Source organism: Cryptomeria japonica, chromosome 1 (assembly GCF_030272615.1).
Source record: "Cryptomeria japonica chromosome 1, Sugi_1.0, whole genome shotgun sequence".
Taxonomy (NCBI): domain Eukaryota; kingdom Viridiplantae; phylum Streptophyta; class Pinopsida; order Cupressales; family Cupressaceae; genus Cryptomeria; species Cryptomeria japonica.
Window position 1 is genome coordinate 474886252 of NC_081405.1, and position 13429 is coordinate 474899680.

Consider the following 13429-nt stretch of genomic DNA (forward strand, 5'->3'; position numbering starts at 1 on the left):
TTACTTAGAGTCAAGGTCAACTTACCTCATCAAGAGAAACTATCCTCTCTTTGGAAGTCACACCTACTCTACTACATACATACTTGGTCTTACACTTTGGACATTGCAAGTACACCTCAGATTCATTTACATTCCATCCAACCCTTGGTCTTCCATACTCTTTCCATTTTCATCTAGTCTCACACATCTTGGTCAATACCCAGTTCATGGTTGAAACTCGTTCCCAAAAATCTAGGAGAGAAACTAAAGAGGCTCAAGAGTCCGCAAACATGAGTTCTTATGAGTATGACAATGATATCTTTTTCAATTCTGATCATACTACATTACCTGACATGGATGCCTATAGAAACATTCCAAATGTTGAGAACATGGACACTACAAACAACAATGATACACACAATGATGATATGGACAGCTTTTCAGTACATTCAATAGATGTGGAAGAATCCATTATGGATCCCCGTTTCAATTGATTGGTTGAGGAAATAATGAGGAGGGATAGACAATACTTCTTACAAATGATGGCACAAAGTGGAGCCAAGATACCTCATGATTTTGACATATCTCAAATAATGGAAAATCAACCTTTGCAACAACCTCACTCCAACATGGATCAAAGGAGACCTAATAGTGGAGGCAATCGACCATTATGGAAGTCTTATGCAAAGAAATATGCTTAATCACATATCAACGCTAAGGATCAACCACCAAAGCAATTGGATATTCAAAGGCATGCTCAAAATTTGGACACAAGGAAACCCTGTGTCAAATTTGGGGGCAAAACATTAGAACATGACATGCCTGTAGAGTATGGTATACATGGACAAAATAGATATTTCATTCCTCAACATGAATCTATACCAAGTGGTCCATATATGCAACATCACTATAGACCTCCTCCATATGAACATGTGTATGATCAATATCATCCATATATGCAACATGCTCCACCTCCAATTGGTGCCTCAAGCATGGGGTATGGTCCAAGAGGTCGATCTCCACCTAAGAGCAATTTGGAGAAACAAATCAAGGACTTACAAAAGAAAATGGAGGACATAAATACACCGAAGCCAACATACACAATGAGAGACATATGTCCTTATCCATTTGACAAGAGCATTCCAATGCCTCCTTTTCCTACACACTTTGTGACGCCTAAATTTGATAGTATAGAGGAAAAGGGGATCCTAAGGCACACATAAGACAATTTTTCACAGCTTGCATTGAGGTAGCAGCAGAAGAGACATATTTGATGAGATTATTCCCACAAAGCCTAGGTGATCAAGCTATGGAATGGTTCTCCCAACTCCTACCTAGTATTAAGTCATGGGGTGACTTAGCAGAGGCATTTATCCAACATTTCTCCTACAACATAGAGACAGACATATCAATCACTACTTTGTGCAACACCAAGCAAAAAGAGGGAGAGTCTTTTCCATCATTTTTACAAAGATGGAGGAATCTAGTTAGCAGATGCTCTTGTGAAATTCCACAAAAACAAATGGTAGAAATGTTCACCCAGAATGTTAACAAAGACATTGGCTATGATCTAAGAAAAGCTTGTTTGTCCACCTTCAAGGACGTCATTGAAAAAGGCTTAGCGACAGAAAAGGTCCTAATTGAACAAGGAGTCATTAAGATATTCAAGGAAAACAAAGATGACTTTAAGATGACTTTAAAGGAAAAGACAAGCCAAGATTTTGGAATAAAAACAAGAACATAGTCAATGATGGTGTTGTTGATGCCAATACAGTGCGACCCAAATTCATTTTTTCTGGGTCAAGTTCTACAAACAATCAAGTGAATACTCAAACAACTTCTAAGTCACGAAGGAAGTACACTCCATTGGGAGAACCACTTGAGTCAGTTTTCAAAAAGCTAGTGGCAAACAAGGTAATCACTATTCCAGATTTTCCTCCATATGAGCCAAAGGTCAAACCAAATTGGTGGAATGATGATGAGTATTGTGAATTTCATAAGAGCAAGGGTCATAAGACAGGAAATTGTCATCGACTGAAGAACATCATACAAGATCTCATTGATAGAGGTGACATTGAGATTGAAGGACACTCATCCAATCAAGAACATGAAATGTTTAAGGAACCATTCCCAAAGCATGATAAGGGAAAAGTTGTAGCCATAGATGATCAAACCAACTATACCAGAGCATCTTATAACTATGATTCAACTATCAATCACATCTTGATGGACAATTACATCTCTACCATTATCATCAAGGACAAAAACCCTGAGAATTCTACCCAGAGACCCAAGATTGTCCTAAAAGGTGTTGGATCTTCTTCCGAACCCACCTCTGAATGTTATGTTACAACTCGTCAAGGTAAAATCACTTTGCAAGGTGCTCCAACTAAAAACACTGCTTCTTCATCAACCAAACCTGAGTACGACCTTGTAGAACAGTTAGGGAAGACACCCGCGCTCATCTCCATCCTTGAGCTTCTACGCATATCCCCCGCACATAAAGCCATTCTTGACAAAATCTTGAGAGACACTCCTATTCCTACTGATCTGAACGTGGACCAGTTTCAAGCCATGGTGGGATACCTTTCCATTCCACACTCCCTTACTTTCACAGAAGTCGATAACGCCTCCATAAGTCAGCCACATAATGCACCATTACACATTGAAGCCTTCATACACAAACATAGAATCAAACGAGTCCTGATAGATGGAGGAGTAGGTCTAAACATTTGTACATTGAGCACTATTAAACAATTGGGATATTCCGACAAAGCTATGAATTCTACAAACAAAATTACCATCAAAGCATATGATGATGAAGAGCGTTCATCCAAGGGCACAATCATTTTACCTCTCAGAGTTGGGCCAGTTACAAAGGATGTGGTTTGTCAAGTGCTAGACCTTGATCTCACATACAACATATTGCTAGGACGTCCATGGATTCATGAGATGAGCGCAGTACCATCTACATATCATCGATGTATCAGGTTTCCACATAATAGAGTTGAAGTGACCGTCAAAGCTGACCCTAATCCATTCATATATTGCAACAATCTGCAATCTCGGTCAGAAATAACAATCCCAGTCAATCGAGAGGCTATTCCTTCATCAGCATATGTGGATCCAAAATCCTTGAAAGCTTTTACATCAAAACAAGCAGAGCTAAAAGAAAAGTTCAAGATTAAAGACCTAGGATGTGGTGAGTATATCTTTCATGTTGATCAATTCCCACTATCTCCTAACACATTTTGTCAACAGGAACAATCTACAAGCAATATGCAAGACCAAGGAATTGGGTGTGAACCACTTAGTGTTGTGGCTACTAAGTTTGAATGCAAATCTCCTCTAGTGGTGCAAGCATCTCTTGATATCAATAGTCCTAAGAATGGTTCCAAAAAGGAATCTATTGAGCGTATCACTAGCCCTCTTGAGAACTCACATAGCTTTACCATTTCATCCACTCATTCCATTTCCACTACACTTCCAGACTTGGATCAACAAGAATTACAAAAGCCCTTACTAATTGGGGATCAAAAATCAAGCTTTGAAAAGAAAAAACTAAAGATAAGTCCTTTAGTACAAATCAAAATCAAAAGCTATTGGACTCTACAAAAATCAAAGTCAAGGATAAAAATCATATGAAGAAAAAAGAACAAGAGTTGATCTCCCCTAACACCAAAATAACTGGGGGCAAAAGTTCCATAATTTCAAGCCAAAAAGAATACTTGTTGATCCTAAGTCTCCATCATGTCATGATACTTTCACTTCTTTTTGCAATCATAAGCCTTCATAACTCATCCACTTGTTCCAAACATCCATTCCCTTCTGGCTATACATCGTGGACCTTTAATGGAGCTTCCTCAAGGGACTTTGTTATAAAGGATGCCCAAACTTCTTTAGGTGACACACATACGGACCTGTGTAGTCCACACACTAGTAATTCTATCTCAGTTTCTTCATCAAGGAAGACAGTCACTCAAGCTACACATCATTCAGTCAAGGAGCATCACAACTACAATCATAAAGTCAAGCCTCACACATTTGAGGTGGGTGACTTAGTTCTCAGAGAAAATCCTAAAAATCAGCAAGACAGAGAGAAGAAGGGCAAGTTCGAACCAAATTGGCTTGGTCCTTACATCATTACAGTAGCATATGGATTTGGGGCATATCAGCTCTCAACTACAGAAGGTGAACCTTTGGAGGATCCTATCAACAACATGCACCTTCGCAGGTTCTACACATAGCTCTTTGGAATATCAAAAATTTCAAAAAATACAAAAAAATCAAAATTTTCAAAAATACAAAAAATCAAAAAATTTCAAAAATACAAAAAAAATATTAAAAAAAAATCATTACTTGGTGAAAACCTGGCAAACAGGCGCCTTGTGACACAAAAAAACATTGAAAAATCGAAAAAAGTAAGGAGAAATAATTTCGTCCAACGGTGAAAACCACTTCGGTGGTGCCCTGGGCAAGTACTATGGTGAAAACTGGGTCACCAGCGCCATGCGTAGAGACATTGCTTCTCCCTCCTTCAAGATTCTCTTTCATCACTTCACTTTGCACACACTCACGACCAATTCATCCATAATAAACTTACCCATTCCCATCATGGCTTGTTATTGATCTCCCTAAGATTGGTTAGCCATTCATAATAAACCTCCCTTTTCATCCCTTTCCATCCATAATAAATAAGATCCTATCTGTGGCTAAGGCAAAATCCTACGTCTAGTAATGGGTGTGGAACTGAGAACATCACATGTTTCGAGGAGTACAGTTTCTTCCAGCTTCCTTCAATCTATCCGCGCACAATCCGCAATAAAGTAACATTTGCTTCACAAATCCGCAATAAAGTTTCATCTTCTCCACAATAAAGTATCAGTTTCATGGATTCAGTTAGTTTCAGATGAGACACAGCAGCAACAATGGGCTTCAACAAATCAAATCTTTCAACAGACTCAGACAACATTATGGTTCAGTGCTATCTATCCTTTCTGTGAAAATAAACATTGTGACCACAATCAAATAAGACTTATACAAGTGACAAGAGACACTAAACTTGAAGACTACAATGGATGTTGGTGTCGAGTCTTGGTTTTCTCTTGATTTCATCTTTTTTTGGTGACATGTCTTTTAGCTTTTCCGGGATGTCTCTGACTAGAGATTTTATCTCTAGGATGTCTCTGACTAGAAAGGCAAGGATGAGGTATCGTCACCTATTTGTATTTGTTGTCTGTGGATTATCTCTTAGTAATGCTATGACTTGTCCAAGGATATGAGGACACTGTGAGTCTAGTGTGAACTGGGGCATTCCTTGTTTGTGACTGTCTTATCTCCATGCAAACAAGTACAATGACTTTCTGGGTCGAACATATGCCTCGATTGTCATAACCTATCTTGCCATAATAAAGCTCAATGATGATAATGCACAAGAAGCTCTTTCATTTTCATATCTTCTGTCTTCCATCCCCCTTTCTTGATTGACTTCCATCATCCTTCTCGAGTCCATGTAGCCTGCTATCACATGACTGAGTATAATGACACACCAAAAACATTTGCATTTCATATAGTTGCACCTGCATTACCACATATAAGCATTTCATACATACATATAGATATCACAACTGCATCACATCCTGCACACAACACCTGTTAGCACAATTTACATTTGCATTGTCATATTCATCCACATTTCATACATTCACATTTGCATCATGCATACACATATAAAACATAAAAGAACAAAAAAAAATATATTGCATTGCATCATATACATATTTGCATCCATATCATAAGCATCACATAAGAACATCTCATCACATAGGTACGCATGCATATAGTTGTTGCAAAGATGAATCATCTCATATATATATATATATAAAGTGTCATGATACAATGATGTCAAAATCATATGGCTACAATCACCCGCAGGTGTCTACATCATCATGCAAAAATGGTACAATACTGATACATAGGGAGCCCTCTACGGCTATGATGAACTCCCTCCCTCAGAGCCGGCTGGCCTCGACGGAGTCTGAGCCCTAGAAGGACCCACCCCAAGATCATCTCTCCTGGCCCCTGTGTCCTCTGCAGCCACCTCTCGTGTCGCCCTATCTGGACAAAGGAACCCACTGATAACTCCTGCCAACACTGTTGGTAGTGCTAATCCTGTCCATGTCATGGTATCCCATGCCGCATGTCCCACCCTCATCTCCAATGCCGGATCCTGGAACACTCGTCTAAGGGCATCCCTGTCTCCGTCTCGATCGTACGGAATCAGCTCCCCATCGATTGATATCCGCAAAATCTTGTATACATCCTCTAGGGTGACTGTCATCTCCCCCATCGGCAAATGAAAAGTGCAAGTCTCAAAGTGCCACCTCTCTGCCAGTGCAGTCAGCAATCCCATGTTCGTCCGAAACTCAAGCACATACAGAATATGTCTCAATCCCATAGCCTCAATCACAGCTCGGTCTTCGGCTGTCAACTCAGGTCGCAACCTTTGAGTCGATGGGAATCTCTCCCCTGACTCCAGCATAGGCAAATACTCCTGTAGTCAAGCAAATCAATCATCTCAATCCTAGTGACACTCACTGTTCATCACAAAGTGTTGCTTCTATCCTAGTGGTACTCCCTGTTCATCACAAAGTACTACGTGTTTGGCACTCCCTGTTCATCACAAAGTACTACGTGTTTGGCACTCCCTGTTCATCACAAAGTGCTGCTCACATTTGCACTCACTGTTCATCACAAAGTGCTGCTCATATTTTAGTACTCCATGTTCATCACAAAGTACTATATCTTGATACTCACTGTTCATCACAAAGTGCCTTGATCTATCCTATCCTAGGGCCTCTGCTTGAGTGTATCCTCTTGAGTAGTTTTCTAATTGGCAACGTATGTTATATCACAGAATTGTCAATCCTAGCCCTATTTGCTATCCTAGTCTTCCCTAGAGGACCTGCTTGAGTGTATCCTCTCAGCAGCTTATCCAATCGACAACGTATGTTCATCACAGAACTGTCGATTTGACCTAGAAGACACAAATTCACATTTTTGGACACAAACGTGTTTTCCTGACATAAACGCACATTTATTACATTACCTAGCATGCATTAATGACAACAATAAATGCATCAAAGTACGAGGAGGTTTTGTGGTACTTACTGGCTCTCCTGCCTCTGCTGGCCTCTGGAATCGGCGAACGCGGTCGAATCTATGAACAAAGGTCATCGTTGTTGACTGCTACTACTCTTTTTTCGCTCTGCACTCTGATCTCTTGGATGTGTGGATGACAATGAGGATGTATTTCCCTCGTGGTCTATCTTATAGACTGCCTTAGCCCTCGTTTCCCAAGTCAGTCTTCATTATCCCGTGACTCTGTCACTTTATCTGGTCAGTCCATTCTAGCCATTCTTTCTTATCGAGAGATTGTCTGCGATCTTTCCAGACATTTTCATCCAATCTCTCGAGGGGGCATATCATTCCCATCTTGGGGCAACTCTGTATCAGTTCATCTTATCTTCTTTGAAACAACGCGACAAGCCGCATTGTCTCAAAGAGGGGCAAAATGTAGACACCTAAAATTGTCATGTCTAATTAAATAAATATTTTATTTATTTAATTATCTAAGCTTAACTCTTCTATTAATTAAATAAATCTTTATTTATTTAATTAATTCATTTATCCTCTTCTAGCCTTATTTCTTATTTAAATAAATACATTTATTTATTTAAATTATTCTTTTCCTAAATTAAATAAATATCTTATTTATTTAATTATCCCACTTCTTCTATTAATTAAATAAATCTTTATTTATTTAATTAATCCATTAACCTTTTCTACCTATGACACATGTCATTCATCTCTTAATTCATACACTACCTACTCCTTTCATTATTTTATATTATCTTTTACCTACCCTCTAATCATAGCCGACCTCCTTTTACACCTCTCAATCTTATCCCTCCATTTCATCTAGTGTCTTCTATATAAGGAGATACTTCCTTCATTATCAAACCCTAATCATTCTATGCATTCTAATCAATCATTCTAACTACTTGATCAATTGACTACTTGGCATATGCGATCCTACTTGCAACCACATTCCATTCTTTGTTGAGCTTTTGTGCATATAAAATCTGAAAGCAAATATATCAAGCAAGATCAATGGAGATAGGAAGAATGGAGATCCAAACCCTATTGGACATGTGATGGTATAATCTTTGTGATTTCATTTGATTTGCATTGTCTTAGGTAATCTTCATATGTTATGGTGGATCTTTGTTGTTGTTGGGCTAGGGTTTTGTGGTTGAATTCATTTAGCCTTTCAATATCGTTATTATTGTCATCTATTTTCACCATATACAATAATCAAATTATTGAAATAATTTATTATCACCAGGCTTAGAATGTCACACCAACTAGTATATGATCATAGTCCAATGTTTTCTTCTTTTTAATTTATTAAATGGGCATATGATTATAAGATTTTTTTGAAATATTATTCCAATCATTATCCTCAAGGTAATGGTTTGTTTGATTCAATGAATAAAAATATCATGAATGTCATTAAAAGAATGTTAGAGAAAAACCCTAGAGATTGACATGCTCAATTTAAACAAATTGTGGATCGGTAGAATTAGGACTAAAATTTACCTTAAAAATATGACCCTACCACTCAGTTCATGGGTAGGAACTTGTGTTTCTCACGAACTTGAAGATTCATGTGTTGTTATTTATGAATGAGTATTTTGAAATGACAAAATTTTAGACATGTGTTAAGCTAACTTCTTAAGGTTGGAAGAAAAATGTGATGATACTTTGCAACATTTTAGCAAACATTGGGAGGTTGTGAAATAATTTTGATATTAAAAAGAAGTAAAACAAGGATGTTGTCCCTATAAACAACAACCCAACGAGTGTAAAATTAACAATAAGAGCATTAGCAGCACATTAACAACCAACTAATATAAAAAACTAACCATCAACAACATATAATAAGAGGTTGTGAAATGTTGATTTGATATATTTTCCAAAATAAAGTCCTATATGATTTTAGACCTTGTCTCGCTTTGGGAAAAGTATCCAAAAGAAAAGGGGGGATCATGGTCTAGGAGAAAATACCTTTACGCTTCAACCCTAGATGGTCAAGTTGTTCTTCTCCTTGTGAAGGGGCGGTTCCTAAAATATTGTTTTCTAGGCTAAAAGCTATTATATTTCTTTGTATAATGGTCAATTTTGGTTTTCATGTGATTTTGGTTTTCATGTGTGTATGTGTATGTGTATGTGTATGTGTATGTGTATGTGTATGTGTATGTATGTGTGTGTATACATACATATGTATGTATGTATGTATGTATGTATGTATACATAGATATATATGCGCAAACACACACACATACCTACACATACACATGTAGATATATATGTATAGATGAGTCTCAATATTTTTGCTACCTTGATCTTCAAATTTTTTACTTCTTACATCAATAATAACTTAATTCTCTCATATATACATTTATTTCTTAATTTTTCCTTCTTTAGAATTTATAGAGATGGGTTCATGCAATCAAAAATGCTTTTATGAAAAATTACTTTGACATTTTTGACATCCACCACTCTGTACACATCAATATTTTTGAAGTATATGGATAAGGTGACTATAATTAAAGTATCAAATAAAGTTAATGCCACTAGAGCTATACCTATTATGGATGAGAGGCTAGCAATCGATTTATTCTTGAATAACAAATAATGGCATGTCTAATAATGTCCACTTTCATTTCGAAAGATTACCTCTATTTTATATTAAAGTCATATGCATATAACTTAATACCTTAAGCCAATTTAATAAAATACATGATGTAAAAGAAGGAAAATAATCACGTGTCACACTTGGAATCAATGCAAATATCATCTAGGGGATTTTTTAATTGAAGCATGAAACTAGGAGATAAGTATGGAAAATTATTTATGCCAAGGAAGTTGTTTTATTTTGAATCCTTGGAGAGAATATGGTTAGAAGTTTTGTCTTAGTACATGAATGAAAGATTCAAGTTGTTAAAATCAAAACTAATTGCAAATCCATAACCTTTTATTATCTGAATCGAGGAACTTTTTCTTTCATATTATGGCTGAGAGGTGGACGGGGAAAGGGGATGTGGGAATTTTTGTGACCTTCGTAGCACGATCTTATTTTTAAAACAATTGGGGTCCTATTAGATGTGTTGGGATTTTCTCATCCTTTTGAATTATAAATCAGTTTTATTTTTACGGTATCATTAAGTTTAGATGAGTAGAAGTTAAAAAAAAATTGTGACATTGGAATTTTTTGAAATTTTTAAAAGTTCAAGGGTTTTGTTAAAGTTGTGAATTGCAAATTAGTGTTAAAATTTAGTTTGTAAGTAGTAAAGTCTAATTTGCAATTCTAAATTCGAAGTGTAGTTTTCTTACGCATATTGTTGTTTTTAGCATGTTGTTTCATTTTTTTAAATTTTCGGTCCTCATTTGATGGTTTATCTACCATTTTATCTTGCATTTAGTCCATTCAAATAATTTTTCCTTTGTGCAAGTTTGGAGTTTAAGATTTTTGGGTTATTTTTTATATTTTTTATTGATTTTTAGTTTCACTTTCCTTTATGGACCAAGCAATATTGTAAAACAAAAAGTACAAGATAGTTTGAGCTTTTTTTAGCAATCTATGTAATGGATTTTTCTTAGGTTTAAAATATTTGTGTTGGATTGATTGTTTTGAGTTTCAAAGTGTGGTTTTGTGGACCTATTTGAATTTTATTTATAGTCTACAAATACCAATCACCATTATAATTTGTAATTTTGTTGTAAACACAATTAAATGTCGAATGTTGAAATGTAGTGTGAGAAGACCAACGATCTTTGCAGTTTGTAGTTTCTATGCAAAGTGCAATTGTGTGTTGAGTGTTGAGTGTTGAAATGCAGTATGAGAAGACCAAGGGGATTTGTTGTTTGTAGATTTATGCAAACTACAATTAGGTGAGTACTGAAATGTAATGGGAGAAGGCCAAGGGTCTTTGTAATTTGTATTTTTTATGCAAACTACAATCAAGTTTTGAGTTTTAAATTATTGTCTAAGAATACCAACCATAATTACACTTTGGAATTTTTTCTGAGTGCAATCTATGCTTAAACTTTGAGTTGCATTTTTTTCAAACCCCAAAAACTTTTCCATTTGAAGGTAATTTTTTTAAGAAATTTGAATTTTGATTGTTTTACTAGTACTAGCTTGTTATACAAATGCTATTAAAGAATTATGATTTGAATTTGAATAATAATCATATTTTTAATTTATTTTATAATCAACAATAAAGCACTCTAGCTATGGCAAGAACTTCCTTTAGAAAATTTTCATGAAATAAATTTTTAAAAAAAGCATAATGCATTGTACCACCCTCAAAACTACTATCCAAACTTGATAATGTTTTAAATACATATTTTGGGTGTGTTGGACTAGAGAAATTTCACAAAAAGATAATGGAATGCAAAAAGGAAAAGAATGTTTTAAAATATTTGATGGCTTTGCAAAAGTAGCAATTTTTTAGAGTTATTACAATCTCCTAATTTGATTAAAATGTGTTATTAGATTCTACAATAAAAAAGGATAGGATGGTTAGAACAATTGATAGCAAAGTAATCATGTAGATCAAACCCTCACATATTAAAGAAATGTTTTTGATATTGAAAGCAGCATAACAAGGATGTTGTCCCTATAACATCCACAACCTTAAGGCATCCAAAAACAATAGCAAAACTACAACAAACTAGTAACAAAAAAAGTCACAACAGTTCGACAGCAATAAACATAACCATCCAAATAGTAACCAAAGTCCTAAACATTAGCTAACGAAAAAACATACTATAAACCTAGTAAGTTTATCAAAGGATTCAAGCTCCTTTAAACAAAAACAACAAAAAGAAAGTCCCCTATAACACTAAGCATTACTAGATTTTTCGACACCTTGGCCCGCTTGCAGTATGGCATTGTTCCAGTCCTCAATTTGGAACTTAAACAATTCCCTGTGAATGCCTTCGTTGTCCACAACATCGCCAAACACCTTTTCCTGCATTTAACAAAGTGAAGTTGTCGACCTATGTATAGCCCTAAGGCCAAACATATGTTGCTCATCTTCGATTCTAGCTCAATAATCTTTATCCTTCATCCTGTGTAGTTCCTGCCCCATATCCTTCAACTCTTTCTCAACCCTCTAACATCCCACACAACTCTCACCTATATCATTCATCACATCTTCCTCCATGTCAACCTCCTCCAATTTTTCATCCCTAGTCGGGTTCCCTTGTTCGGCCCAACTATTGTTAATTGACTTCTTTGGGTTCTCGTTCAAATTCTCCCCACCACCATCAGCATTCCCTTCCTCCTCTTTTTATTTTTCCTCATCTTTCGAACCATAATCAACCAACTTTAGTCTCTTACCCTTCCCAGACTCATGGGAGGAAAGTCTATTTGACCACCTCCTACCTTCCCACTACTCCCCCTTTCCTCTTCTTCCTCCTTACTCGACTCATCTAAAATTGTTATCTTCTTGTGGCTTGAGTTCTTCCCTTTCTTATTGCTAGTCGAGGCCTTTTGGGTTTTGGACCTGTCTATTTATGTGATTAACACTGAAGTGTAAGGGGGTTCTAGGGGAAGCCATGAAAACAACCTCTGAATGGGGAATGCAATATTTGGTCCAAGCACTAGGTGCACCAATTAACAAAGGGGAAGCACTGGTGGCAGAGGCTTCCATAATCACAATATTCCTAGGAAGACAGAGGGCAAGATGAAACCCTGGTGCAAGGGCACCGACTTTTTATCTTGCTTTTTTGGATCTAGGGCCTCTTTGACAACGTGTTCCAAGGAGTGAAACAGATAGAAGGGGAAAGAGAGGTGTCATGGTTCCTAAAATGATTCAGGAGTGACATATGGTAGAAGTAATAAACTTTATGACGACCTTCAAGAGTAAAGTACTGCATTATCATTAAACATACTATCTTCTAGTGGTTGAGCAACTCTTATCTCGCATATCCACCTTACAGCTTTACGAGGGCTTCCTTTCCACAAAAGAACCAGTTAAGACTTTCACTATTCGCGAGATGGCTTTTTCTCTTCCACTTCTTGCCTTCCATGAATAGGTCAATCGCCTACACAATCACTTCCTCACTGACCTCAAACAAAATTCCTCCCACAATGACCCTCATGTTCACCCATGATGTAGTGAATTGAATCGACAATTCTTCATCAAACCCTTGCATCAGTTCAAGGTACCCATCAACCCCTCCTTCCTTACAAATGTGCCACACAATTTGAATATTTTTAAATTCATTTGGCTTATCAGGCTTAATACACACAAGGTCTCCTCCCATTCTACAAGTAGTGAGAGACTTTTGCAGAAAGACCCAAGAAACACGAGAA